The sequence below is a fragment of the Felis catus genome, chromosome A1, assembly GCF_018350175.1.
Source record: "Felis catus isolate Fca126 chromosome A1, F.catus_Fca126_mat1.0, whole genome shotgun sequence".
NCBI lineage: Eukaryota > Metazoa > Chordata > Mammalia > Carnivora > Felidae > Felis > Felis catus.
Window position 1 is genome coordinate 54,191,915 of NC_058368.1, and position 16,567 is coordinate 54,208,481.

At 38.5% G+C, this 16,567-nt stretch overlaps 1 long non-coding RNA gene across 1 annotated transcript in view; it reads left to right on the forward strand.

Annotated features, from left to right (window-relative positions):
• Positions 1 to 16,567, forward strand: part of LOC111560110 — a 273,609-nt gene that overhangs the window by 14,097 nt on the left and 242,945 nt on the right. The window contains exon 3 of the long non-coding RNA XR_002741673.2: positions 13,757 to 13,911. This is a non-coding gene — a long non-coding RNA (uncharacterized LOC111560110). The remainder of the gene's footprint in view (positions 1 to 13,756; positions 13,912 to 16,567) is intronic.

Here is a 16,567-nt window from a genome sequence, read left to right on the forward strand (position 1 = left end):
GAAAAAAATATTTTTCAGGAAATGGACTTAGGGCTTGTCTATGCTAAATAAAGTTGAGATAACAGAAGTTTGTTTGCATAACATAGGAGAAGGAATCCAAAATCATAGAGAGATAAGAATGTTATAGCAATTTATGTTCACTTGTCCCAAGAGGGCCAGAAGACATTACCTTCATTCAGTTTTAGATATACATTAGTGAGAAGAGCACAGGAATCTTTGAAAAGCACTGTGGATTATATTCTCTGGTGATATATAACTGGGGGGTATGCGTATTTGACATTACCATTAGAATGGGCTCCCTGTGCTCCCTGAGCACAGATGTTGGGATTCCAACAGAATAGAGGCCAAACAACATTGCTTATATGCTAGAGGCAAGGTGAATATAGTTACTCTATTAGCTGGTCAGGCCTACAGTGATCTTTGGGTGTTGGCTAAGTGATCATGTAGTCCTGGGACCAAAACAGATGGTTAGGGCACTGAAATCCTACTGAAATCTCTGAAAACAATATAAAACCCTAGGTTTGCTGAGTAGAAGCATGGCTTTCAGCCTTGAGCCACATCACATCACATCACATTGAGCTGTTGAGTGACATCACAGAGCCAGAACTTACTGAATATAAGAGATAAGTACCCTTGGAACAACATATTGTATCAATATTACAATACTTATTTAAATCTTCCTTCTAGCCTTCCACAAAAAGATTTGTGGCTACTAGGCACTGAAGAAGGTGAAATATCCAAGACTTTGCAAAGTCATTGGGCATAGATTGGACCTAAGACCAATCCCTGGGAACCAAACTGTCATTATGATTTCTGGCCAGGTGGATATCAGAGGATAAGTAATATTTTGTTCAAAGATCATTTCGTGTTGGTTTCAATGAGTCCCCAAGCCTATACTATGATTACTTCCTTAGTTCCTGTGTGTATAGTTTGGTGAGATATATTCAGAAAGTAGCAGGTTCCCCAATCTTTCCCTGACACATGGTGTTAAGACCACAATAGTGGCAACGGCATAGTGGAGTCCTGCAGAACATACCCCCTAACAAGATGTTAAGTCAAAAGCAATGCCACATCACTGGGGGATTTGCAGAAACGAGAGTCACCACCAAGAACTTGGCCACAGCAATGATGATTTCTAAGGTATCTCCATTAAACTTACCTGTTTGGTCTTTATAGAAGACAGGTAGGCAGATCTTAGGAATGATAATGAATTGTAGTATTTACAAGTATCTCATGACTCCATTCAGCAGCTATTTCATATGGTTCCCTTTAGTGGAACAAATCACCACATAACTAGAAGTTGGCTTTCTCTGTTCCTATCAGTATAGCATTTTTTTTTTTTTGGCCTCTAACTCCAATAAGCAGAACCCACAAGAAGAAATTTGCTTTCATTTGGAAGAGATAAATTCAAGCCTTTACCTTTATCTTTGTCAATTCTCTAGCTCCATGCCAGAATTTAGTCCTCAGGGATCTTTATTACCTTATCATCCCTTAAGGTATCATCAGGTGTATTTTTATTATCCTATCATCTTTTAGGCTAGAATGCTGGTATAGTATATTAATCATGCTGCTAGGGCCATGTAGTAGTAGTAGTAGTAAAATAAATGTTTTAGTAATACATGCACTTGAAAGAGAATGAAGGATATATCACATAAAATTCAGAGATCTGCTAGTTAAAATTTCTGGGGGTCCAATGTTGTGGAGTTTGTTGACATATCTCCTTCAAAGTGAAAGTCTTCTAGGGGTCCTCTTTATCCTATACTAATAAAGAAGAGATGCAAAGGTTTGTGGACTTATTCGGGTTTTGGATTAATATATAACACATGTGGATATGTGGCTCTGACATGTTTATCTAGCGAACTGCTTACAAAATTGGTTACAAATAGTGGGGCCAGAGCAAGAGAAGGCATTCCAGCAGATCTAGGCTGTAGTACAAGCAGTTCTCCCCCTTGGCTCTTAGGAAGCAACAGATCCGATGGGGCTTGTGATATCTTTGGCAGACTGATGGGTTATATAAAGCACATAAAGTCCAAATAAGAGAACTACAGTAGAAGCCACTAAGGTTTTATTACAAAGCTCTGTCTTCTTCAGCTAACTATTCTTAGCTTGTTACTGGTCTAAGGTAGATATTGCAGGCACGTGCCAGCAGCCTGAGCTCCTAAAATGAACGGTTGCTATGTTGTTCTCCAAGCATTAAGTCAGGTGTGCTGAAGAGTTCTCCATCAACAAATTGAAGTGGTAAGTATAAAATCCAGCTTTATCAGATTCTGAAGGCACAAGAACGTTGCATGAGTGAGTAGCCGATCCCTAGCGTACCTACTCTAAAGGCTCTGCTTATGACCCTCTAGAATGGCCTTAAGGGGCTGTTTCTATGAACAACTGACTCTGGGAGAAGGAAAATTTGAGTCTGCTTTAAAGAGGACAAATAAATTGCTGGCACCAGATGGCAGAGGACTAGTTTACTGTACAGCCCATCTGACTGGCAGCATTGAGACCAAAAGTTTCTTGGTGAGAGAACAACCACTCACCACCAGTTCACATAGAGTACCTGATGACTACATTGACCAGTCAGGGATTTAGAAAGAAAAAGCAAGACTGGTGACAGATGAGCTTGGGGAAGAGAATTATGGATGGGCCTCGCTCTGGGTTCAAAGTATGAGAACACTTGTGCCCTGGGTGAAAACTCACCAGAAGGGCCCTTCTGTGGAGAAGTCTCTCCATAATCAGTTAGAGAAGATTACTCTGTTGATGTCAATCACATCTTTTCTCACCCAACCCAGTGCTTATTTAATGGGTTCATTAGGAAGTGGTTATAATAACAGAGCTTGAGGTCAAGCATGGACTCAATGACACAAAACTCTCTTCACTGCAGTTGATCTGACTACCACTTCAGGTGGGAGCCTAGTCTGTCAGAAAAACAACAAACCTTGAGCCCCTCGTATGTTGTTGTCTTCTGGAGAGGCAAATTGATTCACTGCTCTAAGGAGTATTCTAAAACATAATCATGAAAAAAGGATTTGGGAAAATATTAAGTTAAGCCAGAATTCAGAGCTTAGCTTTGACTTACTAGGGATTCCATAATGATATTAATTTCTTCCCTACTAGGTATAGTTTTTATTTTCTCTAAGTAATTAAAAAACATCATGGTGTGGAAAATACTGTTAATAGTAGTATGACACAAATCAGAAGAAAAAATGATCTAAATTTAGAGATAATACATTATAACTCACATTATCCAAGAGAAAAATAATAGTTGTTTGAAATCATTTGGCTATTTTTCTTTCATTACACCCAGATTGCTTTTAATTTTGATTGATTTGACATTATCGTTGAACAAGAAGTCCATTTATTGATGCTGTTATTTTTACTTAACTTTCTATGTCAATAATTGCAGTTTCTAAAAAGTGATCCATAACTTCAAAGTGAATGTCTCTTATTACTGATAATGAGATTTGGGCTAGTAGATTTCCTTGCAGAAGAGGACTTTTCTCATTTTAAGTTGGAGAAAAATTGTTAACTTTTGGCTGTTGGAAACATGTTGAATCATTTTTCTGTAGCTAAATTTTCAGTTAATAAACTGCAAGAGCTCACAGAGATTAAATTTCAGAAATAATTATTGCATAGTAGTTGAAAAATTGTTTGTTATTAACATTTGCTAGCAATGTTGAAGTAAAATTTATTTAAATTGAAGGAGATTTACACTAGGAACTTGTTAAAAACAATTTAATGAAAAAGGCATGAACAGTAAATTTAGGAAAAATTTTAACTTTAGAATGAATAGAGCTGTGATGGCTTATAATTCTTATGCTCCTGAAGTTTCTTTTAAATGATATAATACATAAATACTATTTTGGTTACACATAGAAAAATTCTTTGGCTACTTTAAAAAACAGTGAAACTGGCTAATATTTATTTGTCTACTAGGTGAATATCTCCCTATGGGGCTAACACTAAAATAATCATAGTTTCTGCTGTCCAAAAATTCTTGAGGTAATTGAGTAAATGGGATTTAAATACTGTAGCTAAATAAAATTTAAATAATTGCTTAAGAGAGTATAGAGAAGATGTCAAAGACAGTCAATATATAAGTCAAACTAATTTTATTATAATAATTACTATAGGAATTCAGAGAAGGGACAGATCAGATAGGCTTGGTCCAGAATAATGTCACTTTTCAGTAGGAACTCTACCTCATTTTGAATGTGTTTTCTGGGCTAGAATAGGTAAGCAGTCAGATAGTTATGGGCTGTTTTAAAACTTCTTGAATAAAAATATACTTAGCTTGGGGCGCCTGGGTGGCGCAGTCGGTTAAGCGTCCGACTTCAGCCAGGTCACGATCTCGCGGTCCGTGAGTTCGAGCCCCGCGTCAGGCTCTGGGCTGATGGCTCAGAGCCTGGAGCCTGTTTCTGATTCTGTGTCTCCCTCTCTCTCTCTCTGCCCCTCCCCCGTTCATGCTCTGTCTCTCTCTGTCCCAAAAATAAATAAACGTTGAAAAAAAATATACTTAGCTTGAGAACTTCATTTTTAACATATCAATGTTAACTAGAAATGTAAAATGCACATTCAGACAGTAAAAGTACTAAGATTTCAGTTGCCTTCAATTCAAAGAAGGAGGTGAGATCTGAACTGTGTAGAAAGAAAAGAAGGCAGGTCAATAGAGAGGAAGATCTCTCCCTATCATGCATTAGGGGCATGGGTAACAAAAAAAAGGGGGTAATGCTTATGGTCAAGGGTACAAATACATTGGTTGAAGCAGTGACATCATACAAGGAAGTAGTTGACAATGAGGCTGGGAACTTGGGATGTTTGTTGTGGTCAAGGATCAAAGACCTTGAACACCCAGAATAACTTAATGTATCAGAATGAAGGACTGTGTAGTAGATTTGGAAGAAATCAATGACATGGAAGAAAAACTAAAAGACAAGATAATAAAGAATGGTAATTTCTCATGACTTTCTGACAGATGTACATCACTTTCCAAGATGCATCTTTCTGTGGCAGGTCCATCCAAACTAAATTCACAAGGCCTGTCATTGTACTGAGATCATTCAAAGCCAGTTTTTTGTTTTTTCGTTTTTTGTTTTTTTTTGGAGGGGGGAGGGGGGAGTAAATATAATGAAATAGTAAACTTCCAAGTATGTGAATTTTGTGTACTCTAGTGATTCATGGATATCTGAAAAGCCAAAATCAGAGGTTCCATTTAAAAAATGAAAATGCAGGGACACCTGGGTGGCTCAGTCGGTTAAGCGTCTGACTTCGGCTCAGGTCATGATCTCGCGGTTTGTGAGTTCAAGCCCCTCAGAGCCTTGAGCCTGTCTCAGATTCTGTGCCTCCCTCTCTCTCTGCCCCTCCCCTGCTCTCTCTCTCTCTCTCTCTCTCTCTCTCTCAAAAATAAATAAACATTTAAAAAAATTAAAAAAAAATGCAAAGGTATTTAAGAAAGGTTATCAATTCAGACATATCTGCCACTTATACCTCAGCGTGAATGCTTTCTCTAAAAACTTTCCCCAAAGAGTATGAGCAGATGGTATGGAAAAGAAAGCATGGGGCAAACACAGGTAGATGTAGCACATTAATGTCTGCTCAATCTTCTACTGATTCCATGTGGGTAAAGATGTGAGAAGGGATGCTAGTGTGAGAGAATGAAATATAAAAGACGGTCTTTCTGGTCCCAACAATACTACTTCAGTATTTTCCAGAGCCAGTTGATTATCAGTCTGTTTCCTCAAATTGCCTTATTGGACAGCTTTTCTTATTTTAACAAATATATAATGGGAGAATCAGTTGAGTGATTTCAGCAGTAAGCTAATGTGCTACCTGCTTTCTGAAATGGAGGTCTTGGAAGTTGCCAGAAAGAAGAACTTTCATTTTATTGCGATATTTTTTTCTTTCATTTAGTCATCTTTGTTTGGGGAATGCTGTCAATTCTTTCCAGTTCCCTGGTCTAAATGTCACTTTTAGGGCATAGTATCTTAAGGGCTCTACTGTATGCTCTGAATATAGTCTTGAATTCTATTTAAAGATTTAACTTGCTTTTCATTGGGAAGGCTAGGCATCTTGTTTTAAATATGCTTTCCTTGGATAGAATAAATAGGCAGAGAATTATGGGTGAGCTCTGAAACTTCTTGACAAAAGATGTTTGAAATATTTATTTTTGAAATATCATCATTATCTGAAAACAAAATGTTAAAGTCACTAAGATGTTAAAGCACAAGGATTTCAATTATTAATTCAAAAATACCGTTCTTAGTCAAGGTCTGGAATGATTTATGTAACTATTTAAAAAAATTACACATGGTTTTATTTTGTTAGTTCCTGGTTGTTATGAATTTGATTTTGCCCATGTTTGGTCAAGTTGATAAGTTTCTAAGAATTCTTCGACATTCCAGGCTTATTGTTTGTTAGGGATCTGCCAAGTCACTGAGCACATAAGGCTGCTCATGGCAAAGTGTCTGCTTCAATATTTAGCATCATATTCTCAAATGGACCAGAAGGACCAGCTGGAGAACACAAGATACTTGGCAGATATTTCAACCAGAATTGTAAGTTATATGTGAAAACAAAGCTAAAAGCTTGATGGGGTATAGGATGATCAGCAATGAGGTCGTTAAACTGGTACAGGTGTGATTGAAGTAAGGCCCAAGTGAAACCCTGTTTCAGATTTCTAAGGCCACAATAATGCACCATAAAAGTAGTAAGCATTTATTTAGCTGACAGGCCTGGGGGTCAATTACCTACTCTTGGCTCGGCTGGGCAGTTCTCCCTGTTTTGACTGGGCTTATTCACATGTCCATCTATCAGCTGGAGTGCTGGACACATGGGGCTGCCACATATCTGTTATCCTCCAGGAGGCTTGCCTGGGCAGGTTCTCATGGCAAAGGTGCAGGAGTGAGAGTGAGGGCAAGTAAAGGCTCATGGCCTGTTAAGGTCAAGTCTCAGGACTAGTACACTATTCACTGCTATTACATTTTATTGGCCAGAATGAGTCACAAAGCTTGCCCAGTTTTAAGGAATGAGGAAATAGACTTCTCCTCTTGATGGGAGAGGTTGCAAAGAGGTGATGATTTAGACCATTAGTGCAATAAATCTACCACAAAGCCCTGAACCCCAAGGATTGAATACTCTATCCCTAAGCTTCTATGTAGTTACAGATCAGTCTAGGTGGTTCTTGACCTAGGATGATCCAGGCCAGACTGGCCAAAGGACATGAGATTTGATTACAGGTCTTCTGTGTACAGAGTGATAAGTAAGCATCTCTTTTAGATTTACAATGGTGACAGATGATAACCAGAGAGAACCAGAGATTTATGCATGTTTTATCATAAATATGAGTGTGCTATGGACTGGATATTTGTGTTCTCCCAAAATTCTAAAATGGAAATTGGTACCAAGAAAGTGGCGTATTGCTTAATAAATATCTGAAAATATGGATGAAGCTATGGGACTGGGCAATGGGTAGTGGCTAGAAGAATTTTGAGGTGCCTGCTAGAAAAAGCCTGAATTACCTTGGACAGACCATTGAGGGTGCTTCTGGTGAGAGCTCAGAAAGGAAAGGGGAGAGCTATAAAGAAAGCCTCAGTCTCCTTAGAGAACACCTGAGTAATCTAGAACAGAATGTTGGTAGAAATATGGTGATAAGGGCCATTCTGATGAGATCTCAGGAAGAAAAATGAGAAACATGTTATTGGAAACTGGAAGAAGAGCCATCCTCATTATAAAGTGGCAATGAATTTGGCTGGATTGTGCTCCTGTGCTAGTGTCTTGTAGAAGGTAGAACTTGTGAATGTTGAAATTGGATATTTAGCTGAAGCTATTTTTAGGCAAAGTATTGAATCAGAGGCCTGGATCCTCTTGACAGTAAAATCAGAGGAGAGAGAAATGATTTGAAGATGGAATTTTTTAATCAAAAGGATAGCATAACTTTAAGATGTGGAGAATTCTCAGCTTATCCAAATTGTAAAGAATGAGGAACCCTGCTATACTAAAGGGTGTGTTCAAACAAGTGTGTGATAAAGAGATTAGCCAGCCATGTGCATACAAAATAGAAGCTCATATACGGGACCATGGAAGAATGCAAAGAAGGAGCCACCTCAGCACACACTGCCCACTGAACATTGCTGGCTCTACTCCAGCACCCCAGGTACAGCTCTGGCAGGCCTGGTGGCCTCTTCCAGCAGTGCAGTGGCAAACCTTGGCAGTGTCCCTGCTGCTGTCTCTGAAGGCTTGTAGAGTACACAAGCTATGGGTACTTGCTGCCTACACCTAGATTTTAAAGGTTGCAAGTCAGATCAGAGCCACTGGGCACTGGACACCACCTTATGAGAAGTGGGCATGGTACACCAGCCTTTGGGAAGGGTCCAAGCAGAGAGCGAAGGTGGGGACTCCCAGCCAACCTGTGGGGACAGGGTTGCCCAGAACCTCAGGGGTCAACCTGCCCTGCAAACCTGCAGGGGCAGGACCCCTTCTCTGGTGGGTCTAAAGGACAGAGCATTGATTCAAAGAGCATCGTCCTTGAGCCTAAGGTCTATTGGAATTTTCCCGTTTGGAATTGGGGCTTGCTCAATAACATCACTCCTTTCTTATTTCCTAATTCTCCCTTTTTGGAATGGGAGTATCTGTCCTACACCTGTTCTACCAGGTTTCAGAAGCAGATAACTTGTTTGATTTCACAGGTTTACTGCCAAAGATCAGTTTCTCCCAGGATGAATCACAGTAAGTGAGACTTACTGTATCTGATATAGATGATGTTTAGATGCGACTTTGGACTTAGACTTTAGATTTGATGCTGGAATGAGTTATGGCTTTGGGGGCTATTCCAATGGAATTAATGTATTATGCATTCAAGAAGGACATGAATTTTGGGGGGGGTCAATGGCAGAATTCTATGCATGAATATTTGCATCCTCCTCAATTCATATGTTGAAACCTAATCCCCAGTGTGATGGTGTGAGGACTTGGGGCTTTTGGGTGGTGATTAGGTCATGAGGGTGGAACCATCATGATTGGGATTAGTGCCCTTATAGAAGATGCCTCAGAGAGCTTTCTCCCCTCTTCCACCATGTGTAGCACAGCAGAAAAAAGGCCATCTATGAATCAAGAAGCTGGCTCTTGCTAGACACTGCATTTGCCAATGTCTTGATCTGAGATTTCCAGCCTCCAGAACAATGAGAAATGAATGTTTGTTATTTATGAGTGTTTTGTTAAAACAGTCCAAACTAAGAGAGAATAATAAGATATTTATAAGAATGTTAAAAATTAAACATGATGAAAATATGTTGATCCTTACAAACGGTCTTGTTAAAAGGGAAAAAAGAACCAAAAATTGAACTTTCATGGAAGAGGATCTTCTGGAATGTGTATTAGCTTCAGAAATGCTGTATACCTTCATTGTATTGGTAAAGAGGACCAATAACGATAGTTTTTCAAAGTCTTTATTGGGAGTGTAATGGCAGTGGATTTGAACGATTAATTTTTCAAAGAATATTTTTTGGGTGGATTTCATCTACTAAGCAGTGTTAGGCACTGAGTTTATGAAGTTGAATGAGGTGACAGGGAAGGGACCTTTAAGTGACATGAATGAATGAAGTGTTGAGTATTTCCATGGGACATGCTGTTTTTCCCTTCTCTTCACTTCTATTAACATGTACTTCCTCTCTGTTAGCACACAGTCTCTCACTATGGTGATTTGGAGGGCAGAGGGCATTTGTGACCAGTGTGGTGATCATAAAGCACTACTTGAAACAAATAGAATTACACATCCCAGAAGATCCTTTTCCCTGAAGGTCCGCATTATATCTCCTTTCATCGCAAGTAAATAAATCTATAGAGCAAAGAAGTCAACCTGGAAGTGAATCCATCAACCAGCTATTTACTTATCTGATCTTGCTAGTTGCTATTCCTCATACTGACTCATCTATTTTCTTACCAGATTTATGTGGCTAAAGGATCAAGAACATATCCATGTGGATGGCTTATTTTAGCCATGCAAAATTTCAGTTCTTCTTGAGCTCCTATTGTTTTATGCTGATTTTATATCAGCTTATGAAGTTATTTGGTGAACTCTAACACTGTAGTACTCTTTGAACACAAAAAGCTGTTGTCTCTAGTAGATTTTTCATTTCTAATACAATATGTAAACAATCTTTATTTTTGGCTTTTTAAACAGTGCTATTACAAATTGCAGCTTGTATTTCTGATTCCTTTCCTCAAATAAATCTTTGAAAATAAATCAGTGTGCTATTTCCCAAACTTACATCATACAACCCTGACATTTGAATCATTGCAAAAATGTGTCTTGGAAATATTTCCAGTGTCTTGTTAGTCAAAGTTTCATAACCTAATCCGTACATGGGCAATTGCTAACTTGTTTGCATCTTTGCCTGTTTATAATTATAACAAAAAAAATTTTTAAGATTCTCTGGTCTGCTCTCTTCTACCAAATGAAAGAAAGAAGTAAACATGCTGTAACACATAAAGATATGAGGATGTAAATATGCTATGGAATGCTTTGATTATTATGTGCCTCAGGACCAACCTTTTTCCCCTTCAGGGTCTTTTGGGAAAGCAGTGGATACCAGATAGCACCAAAGAAGGTTTTTTTCCCCCTTTTTCATGACTATATTGTTCCTCGTTTCCCTCTTTCAGCATTAAATTTTCTACCCAGTAGCTTCTAACCCTCCTTCTCGCCACATCTATAATTAGTATAATTTGGGAATCCTGGTTTCTGCTCTGTTTTGACTCTATTCCATATTTTGCTCCTCTTACCTTTCTTCCTCAAGATCTTTAGTGCTACATTTTATTCTCATTTGCCTTCTCATGGCCAGTCTTTTTCTGTTGTCAGTGCAGGTGTTTTCTCATCCATTTCCTTCCTTGGTATTTCTCCACAGAATCATCATAACATGCATTTGAAATACAAAGTAACTATTATTCTCATACGAGGCATTGCATATAAAGGACGTAAGGACAATGACTTGGGTGGTGTTACGACCATGACAGGCCCAGGTTGCGGTTTAGAGCTCAAGTCCAACTCTTAGTCTGCGCTGTCTCATTTAGGCTGCAGTTTCCCTTTCTATGAAAGAGTGAGCCATGACATTTTGACCCCCAACTGTAATTTATTTTGCCTTTATATAAATTCATATCAGCAACCTCCAGCCATAGAGTTAGTAAAACGTTAACATTTTCTTCAGGGCTTCCCATTGTAAGTAATATTTTACCACGTGACACTTCTCTGAAGAAAGCAGAGAAAGCCATAGTACACTGGTTCAGGCCTGCTTGACTCAGAAAATTTCTGCAGATTAGATAGATGATGTGCATAACCTCAGAGTATCTTTTCTAAGAAGTAGCATATCACAACTGATTATTAGTCCTCAGGTATAGAGTCTTCCTAGGAATCAAATTGCTCCCAATTTGTTGGATTTCATTCTTTCAGTAATCAAGAATGTTCTCTTTTTTTTTTGTCCCCCAGAATCATCTGATGCCCAAGAAATCTTGGAGGGTTATCATTGGATTTTGATGGATTTAGAAGCTCACTGATTTTTTCATAAAGCCTCAGACAAGTTTAAAAATAGTACACACTTGGTTAGTAAAACTGCACAGAGGAAAGGGCATATGGTTATATCAGTTAGTGGGTTTTATGAATAGCATTCATGTATATATAGTTTTTACTTAACAAGGGGTTATAATTTCTATACACATAGATACATCCTGAACCAGGCACATTTTGAGCATTATGTTTCCCCTCCTGGAGAATATAATGTCACATGAAACCATGGGAACAAAATAGAATTGACTTACAATTTTAGCAGCTAATTCCTTAATATATTCCTGATGTTTGATTTCCAGAAAGTCATTAAGCTGTCTGGACAGAATAGGATTACTGATCACCTGTATTTGGGGGAGTTGAATTCCTTATTTTAACCAAAAAAAATGTGATTCTCCCTTTTCTCTTGAGACATTGCAAGAAAGATACCATTGCAAGTATATGGCAGGATGATTTCAAACTGATTTTTGCTCTTATTTCTTAAATGTTTGTTTATTTATTTATTTATTTATTTATTTATTTATTTATTTATTTATTTATTTGAGAGAGGCAGAGAGAGAGGGAGACAGAGGGTCAAAGCAGGCTCTGCATTGACAGCAGAGAGCCTGATGTGGGTCTTGAACTCATGAATCATGAGCTCATGACCTGAGCCAAAGTTAACTGCTTAACTGACTGAGCCACCCAGGCACTCCTAAGTTTTGCTTTTTATTTGACTATAATCAAACTGACAAATAATTCATTTGAGGTGGTGGAACTTGTGGCCATTGAACAAAACTGTTCTATGTTACTGCAAGAAACCAGGTGGCTGGCTTCGCCCTGTCCCACAGCACCTTTGGTACTATTGATCCTTTTCTCCTTTTCTGAGGCATTCCAGCTCCAGCATACCTAATTTGCTTCAAGTACAAAAATTAAATGTTTACCTATCTAGCTAATGGCCTAAAATTGTGTGTGCATGTGTGTGTATTGTTATGCATGTTGAGTGAATATGTGTGTGTGTGTGTGTGTGTGTGTGTGTGTGTGTGTGTGTGTAAATCACTCATAGACTAATTTTTCTGTGGTCTCAGCACAGCTCTTTTAAGTAATAAAATCATAACATTCCAGGTAATTCCATTCTCCTGTGTTTCTGGCACAGAGCAATAACTGTTGGTTTTTGAGGAGGACAGACCTGGGTCTAGATCCCATCTTCAGCACTTATAAATTAGATATCTTTAGGCAAGTGTGATGGTTAATTTTATGTGTCAACTTCACTGGGTCATGGGGTACCCATATATTTGATCAAATACTATTCTGGATGTTTCTGTGAGAGTAGTTTTGGATGAGTTTGACATTTCAATAGACTGAGTAGAGGAGATTGCTCTCTCTAATCTGGGTGGATTTCAATCAAATCACTTGAAGGTCTGAATTGGACCAAAAGACTTATCTGCCCCCAAATAAGAGGGAATTCCTTCTTTTGACTGCTTTAGGGCTCAGATATTGTTTTTTTTCTGCCGTCAGATTTGAACTGAAACATTGGCTCTTCTTGGGTCTTGAGACTGTAGACATTTGGACTAGAATTATGCTATTGGCTCTCTTGGGTCTCCAAGTGGCTGACTGCACATCTTAGGACTTGTTGACTTATTTAAACATGTGAGGTAATTCTCTATAATAAATCTCTTTCCATATATATTTTTTATGTAGGATATATATACATATCTATATATCTATATATCTATATTTCTATATATCTCCTATTGTTTCTATTTCTCTGGAGAACTCTGACTCATGTGGCAGGTGACCCAATCTTTTGCAGCCTTGATTTTGTTAGATATAAGGGGGGGAAATATTACCCATTTTTAAGGTTGTTGTAAGGTTAATGAGATCAGGATGACAAAATATCTTGCACAAAGTAGGTATTTATTAAACGACAACTGTGTTATTATAATGCTTATTTTTCACAGCACAGAACCTTTCTTAAGGCCCCAATCTTGAAGGAAACAGTTCTAGTTCAATTATTTTCTTCTTTCAACTTTTCTTTTCAACTGCAGGGAGATAAGGCTTCCTGCAGTTAACTTCCTTTTGAATTCTGGCAAAGTACTGTTTATATTCTACTGTCACCTCCTTCAAAATTCCAGCCCCCCCCCCGAAAAAAAATTCCTGGCCAAAATTGTTTCTTACAAAATTCTGTAACTCAGCAAAGCAGCTAATGATACTCTTGAGTCTCATTTTCTGTCTCCCCAGGCTCCAACTGCTTTTGACCATACCACTCAGGATTAAGGCATCTGGACTTCCCTGTATGTGACAGATGTCCCTTGGGCCTGGACAACAGAAGAAGTTGCCATGAGATTTTGGGCCTTCTGGCTTGAGCTCAGGATCTAGGAATGTGGTTAGAAGAGGTATGTTGGGTGAGAGATTTGGGGTCAGATGTATCATGTCAAATACTCAAGTAGAGGGCTATGCTCTGAGTCCCTCTGAGGTGTGCTCTTTTTCTCTGTAATGTTTACTTCTCTCCCCTCCCTGATCACCCCTTCCTCATCCCTACACACACACACACACACACACACACACACACACACACACACACTCACACATGTTTGTATTCTTCCACCTTTTCTGTGGCTTGACTTGGTATGTGTGTGTGCAGTAATACTGTGCTTACAAGGTGTGACTGGGCAAGTACTCAACCTCTCTGCTTTCATTTCCTCAACTTTAAAGTGGTGCAAGTAACACCTACACCTGGGATTGTGGGGAAATTAAATAATACAATGTATACAAAGTATCTTGTATTCTGACTAGTACGTAGTAGGTGTACCATAAATTATAATTATTGCTGTTATGTGATTCAGATAGAATAGGCTCTGAGTACCAGGGCGAGAGCACAGAGGGGAGACTAGGTCAGAGAGATGTAGGGCGATGCAAACTTGTCAAATTAATGTGGGCAAAAACTATAGCTGAAGTAGAGGGTACTTTCATACATCAAAAAAGTGTGTGCTGCTAAATCCATTTATCTATATATCAATTTAAAGACCAAATCAAGGTTAGAGATTGGGCTGTATGGCCAATAGAGGCTGTATGCCTCTATAGAGGCAGCAGGCAAAAATAAGCACTAGAGACAGTTTGTAGGAATCCATAATGGCTAAGAGGAAGCAGAGAGAATCATAGTTCAGGTATGGCAAGATTGGGTTAAACTGTGTGCAGAGCCCTGAAGGATGACAGGCTGGCAAACTTGCAAACTGTCAACAGCCAGGTGTGAGGAGATACCTACTGTGATTTTGATTTGCATTTTCCTGATGATTAGTGATGTTGAGCACCTTGTCGTGTACCTGTTAGCCGTTTGTATGTCTTCTTTGGAAACATGTCAGTTCCCTTGCCCACTTTTTAATAGGATTGTTTGTTTTTGTTTTTGCTGTTGGGTTGTATGAATTCCTTATATATTTTGGATATTAGCCCTTTATCAGATGTATGATTTGTAATTATTTGCTCCCATTCCATAGGCTCCTTTTTCATTTCATTGATTGTTTCTTCTGCTGTGAGAGGCTTTTAGTTTGATGTAGTCCTGTGTGTTGATTTTTGCTGTTTTTGCTTGTGCTTTTGGTATCATATCAAAAACTCCTTGCCAAGACCAACGTTAAGGAACATTTTCCCTATGGTTTCTTCTAGGAGTTTTATAGTTTTAGATTTTATCCTTAAGTCCTGAATCCATTTTGAGTTAATTTTGTGAGTGGTGTGAGAAAGAGGTCCAACTTCATTTTATGCGTGTATTTATCCATTTTCCCCAACATGATTTATTGCAGGGACCATTATTTCACCATTGAGTATTCTTGGCTCCCTTGTCAAATACTTAGCTTTTGACATGCAGGTGGTTATTTCTGGACTCCCCATTCTTTTCCATTGGTCTCTGTGTTTCTGTTTTTATGCCAGTACTATACTGTTTTGATTACAGTGGTTTTGAAATTAGGAAGTGTGATGTTTCCTGCTTTGTTCTTCTTTCTTAGAATTGTAGGGAGATGTTAATCAAAGGGTACAAACTTGCATTTAGAAGATGAATAAATTCTGGATTGTGATTATAGTTAATAATACTATATGCATATTTCAAAGTTTCTAAGAGACTAGATTCTAAATGTTCTCACCACAAGAAAGAAATGAAAATGATATCATATGATATGCTGGAAGTGTTAGCTAATGTTATGGTGGTAATTATATATATTGCAATATATAAATGTTTGAAATTGACATGTTGTGCTCCTTAAACTAGTCAAGGCTGTATGACAATTACAGCTCAATAAAAAGAAAAATTGTCACAGTCAGAGTAGGGAGGACCATGGGTGCTCAGGCATTGACCACCTGTCTTCTTCCTTTGTGGTGGCACCCATTTAGTAAGGGTGGAGATGGTTGACTGTTATGTGTGGGGACCAACCAGGTTTTCTGGACCACACAGCTAGCCAGAGAATTAGAATTTGATCCCAGAACTTTCAAACACCAGCTGTTTTGCAGAGCAAGGTTTTCACCACATCCCACATTCCTATAGTGCACACTTGCTGAGGAATCTTCAGGAAAGAGGAGATACTTGAACTAACTTTTGAACAGCATTCTCAACAAAGAGCTCTAATTAGGAAAGCACAGCATGTTTAGAGAAGTTAGAGCAGAAGGTGTCTGAGTGTAGGCACAAAGTGGGCATGATAATGGAAAAGGAGCTTTGAAAAGAGTGCAACTTAAAACTAATAAATAGAAGTGTTGCCCTGTAGTCCTGGAGTTACTGAGGAGATCATTAGAATATGTTAAGCAGAATGACATGATGAGATTTGTGTTTGAATGAGTAGTGAGCGAATTGGAAGGGATTTAAGCTGGACACTAGTAGATCAATTAGGAAACATTTCAATAAATGGTAAGAAATGGTAACAAATCCAATTGAGGAAATGTTTGTGATGGAGAACAGGGGATGGCTCTGACAGATATTAAGGACATCCAATGTAGGGCAAATGAGTGAGAGGGAAGAGTCATTAAATGAGTTAATAAACACAGGAAAAGAAGTGGCTTCTGCTACCAAAGGTT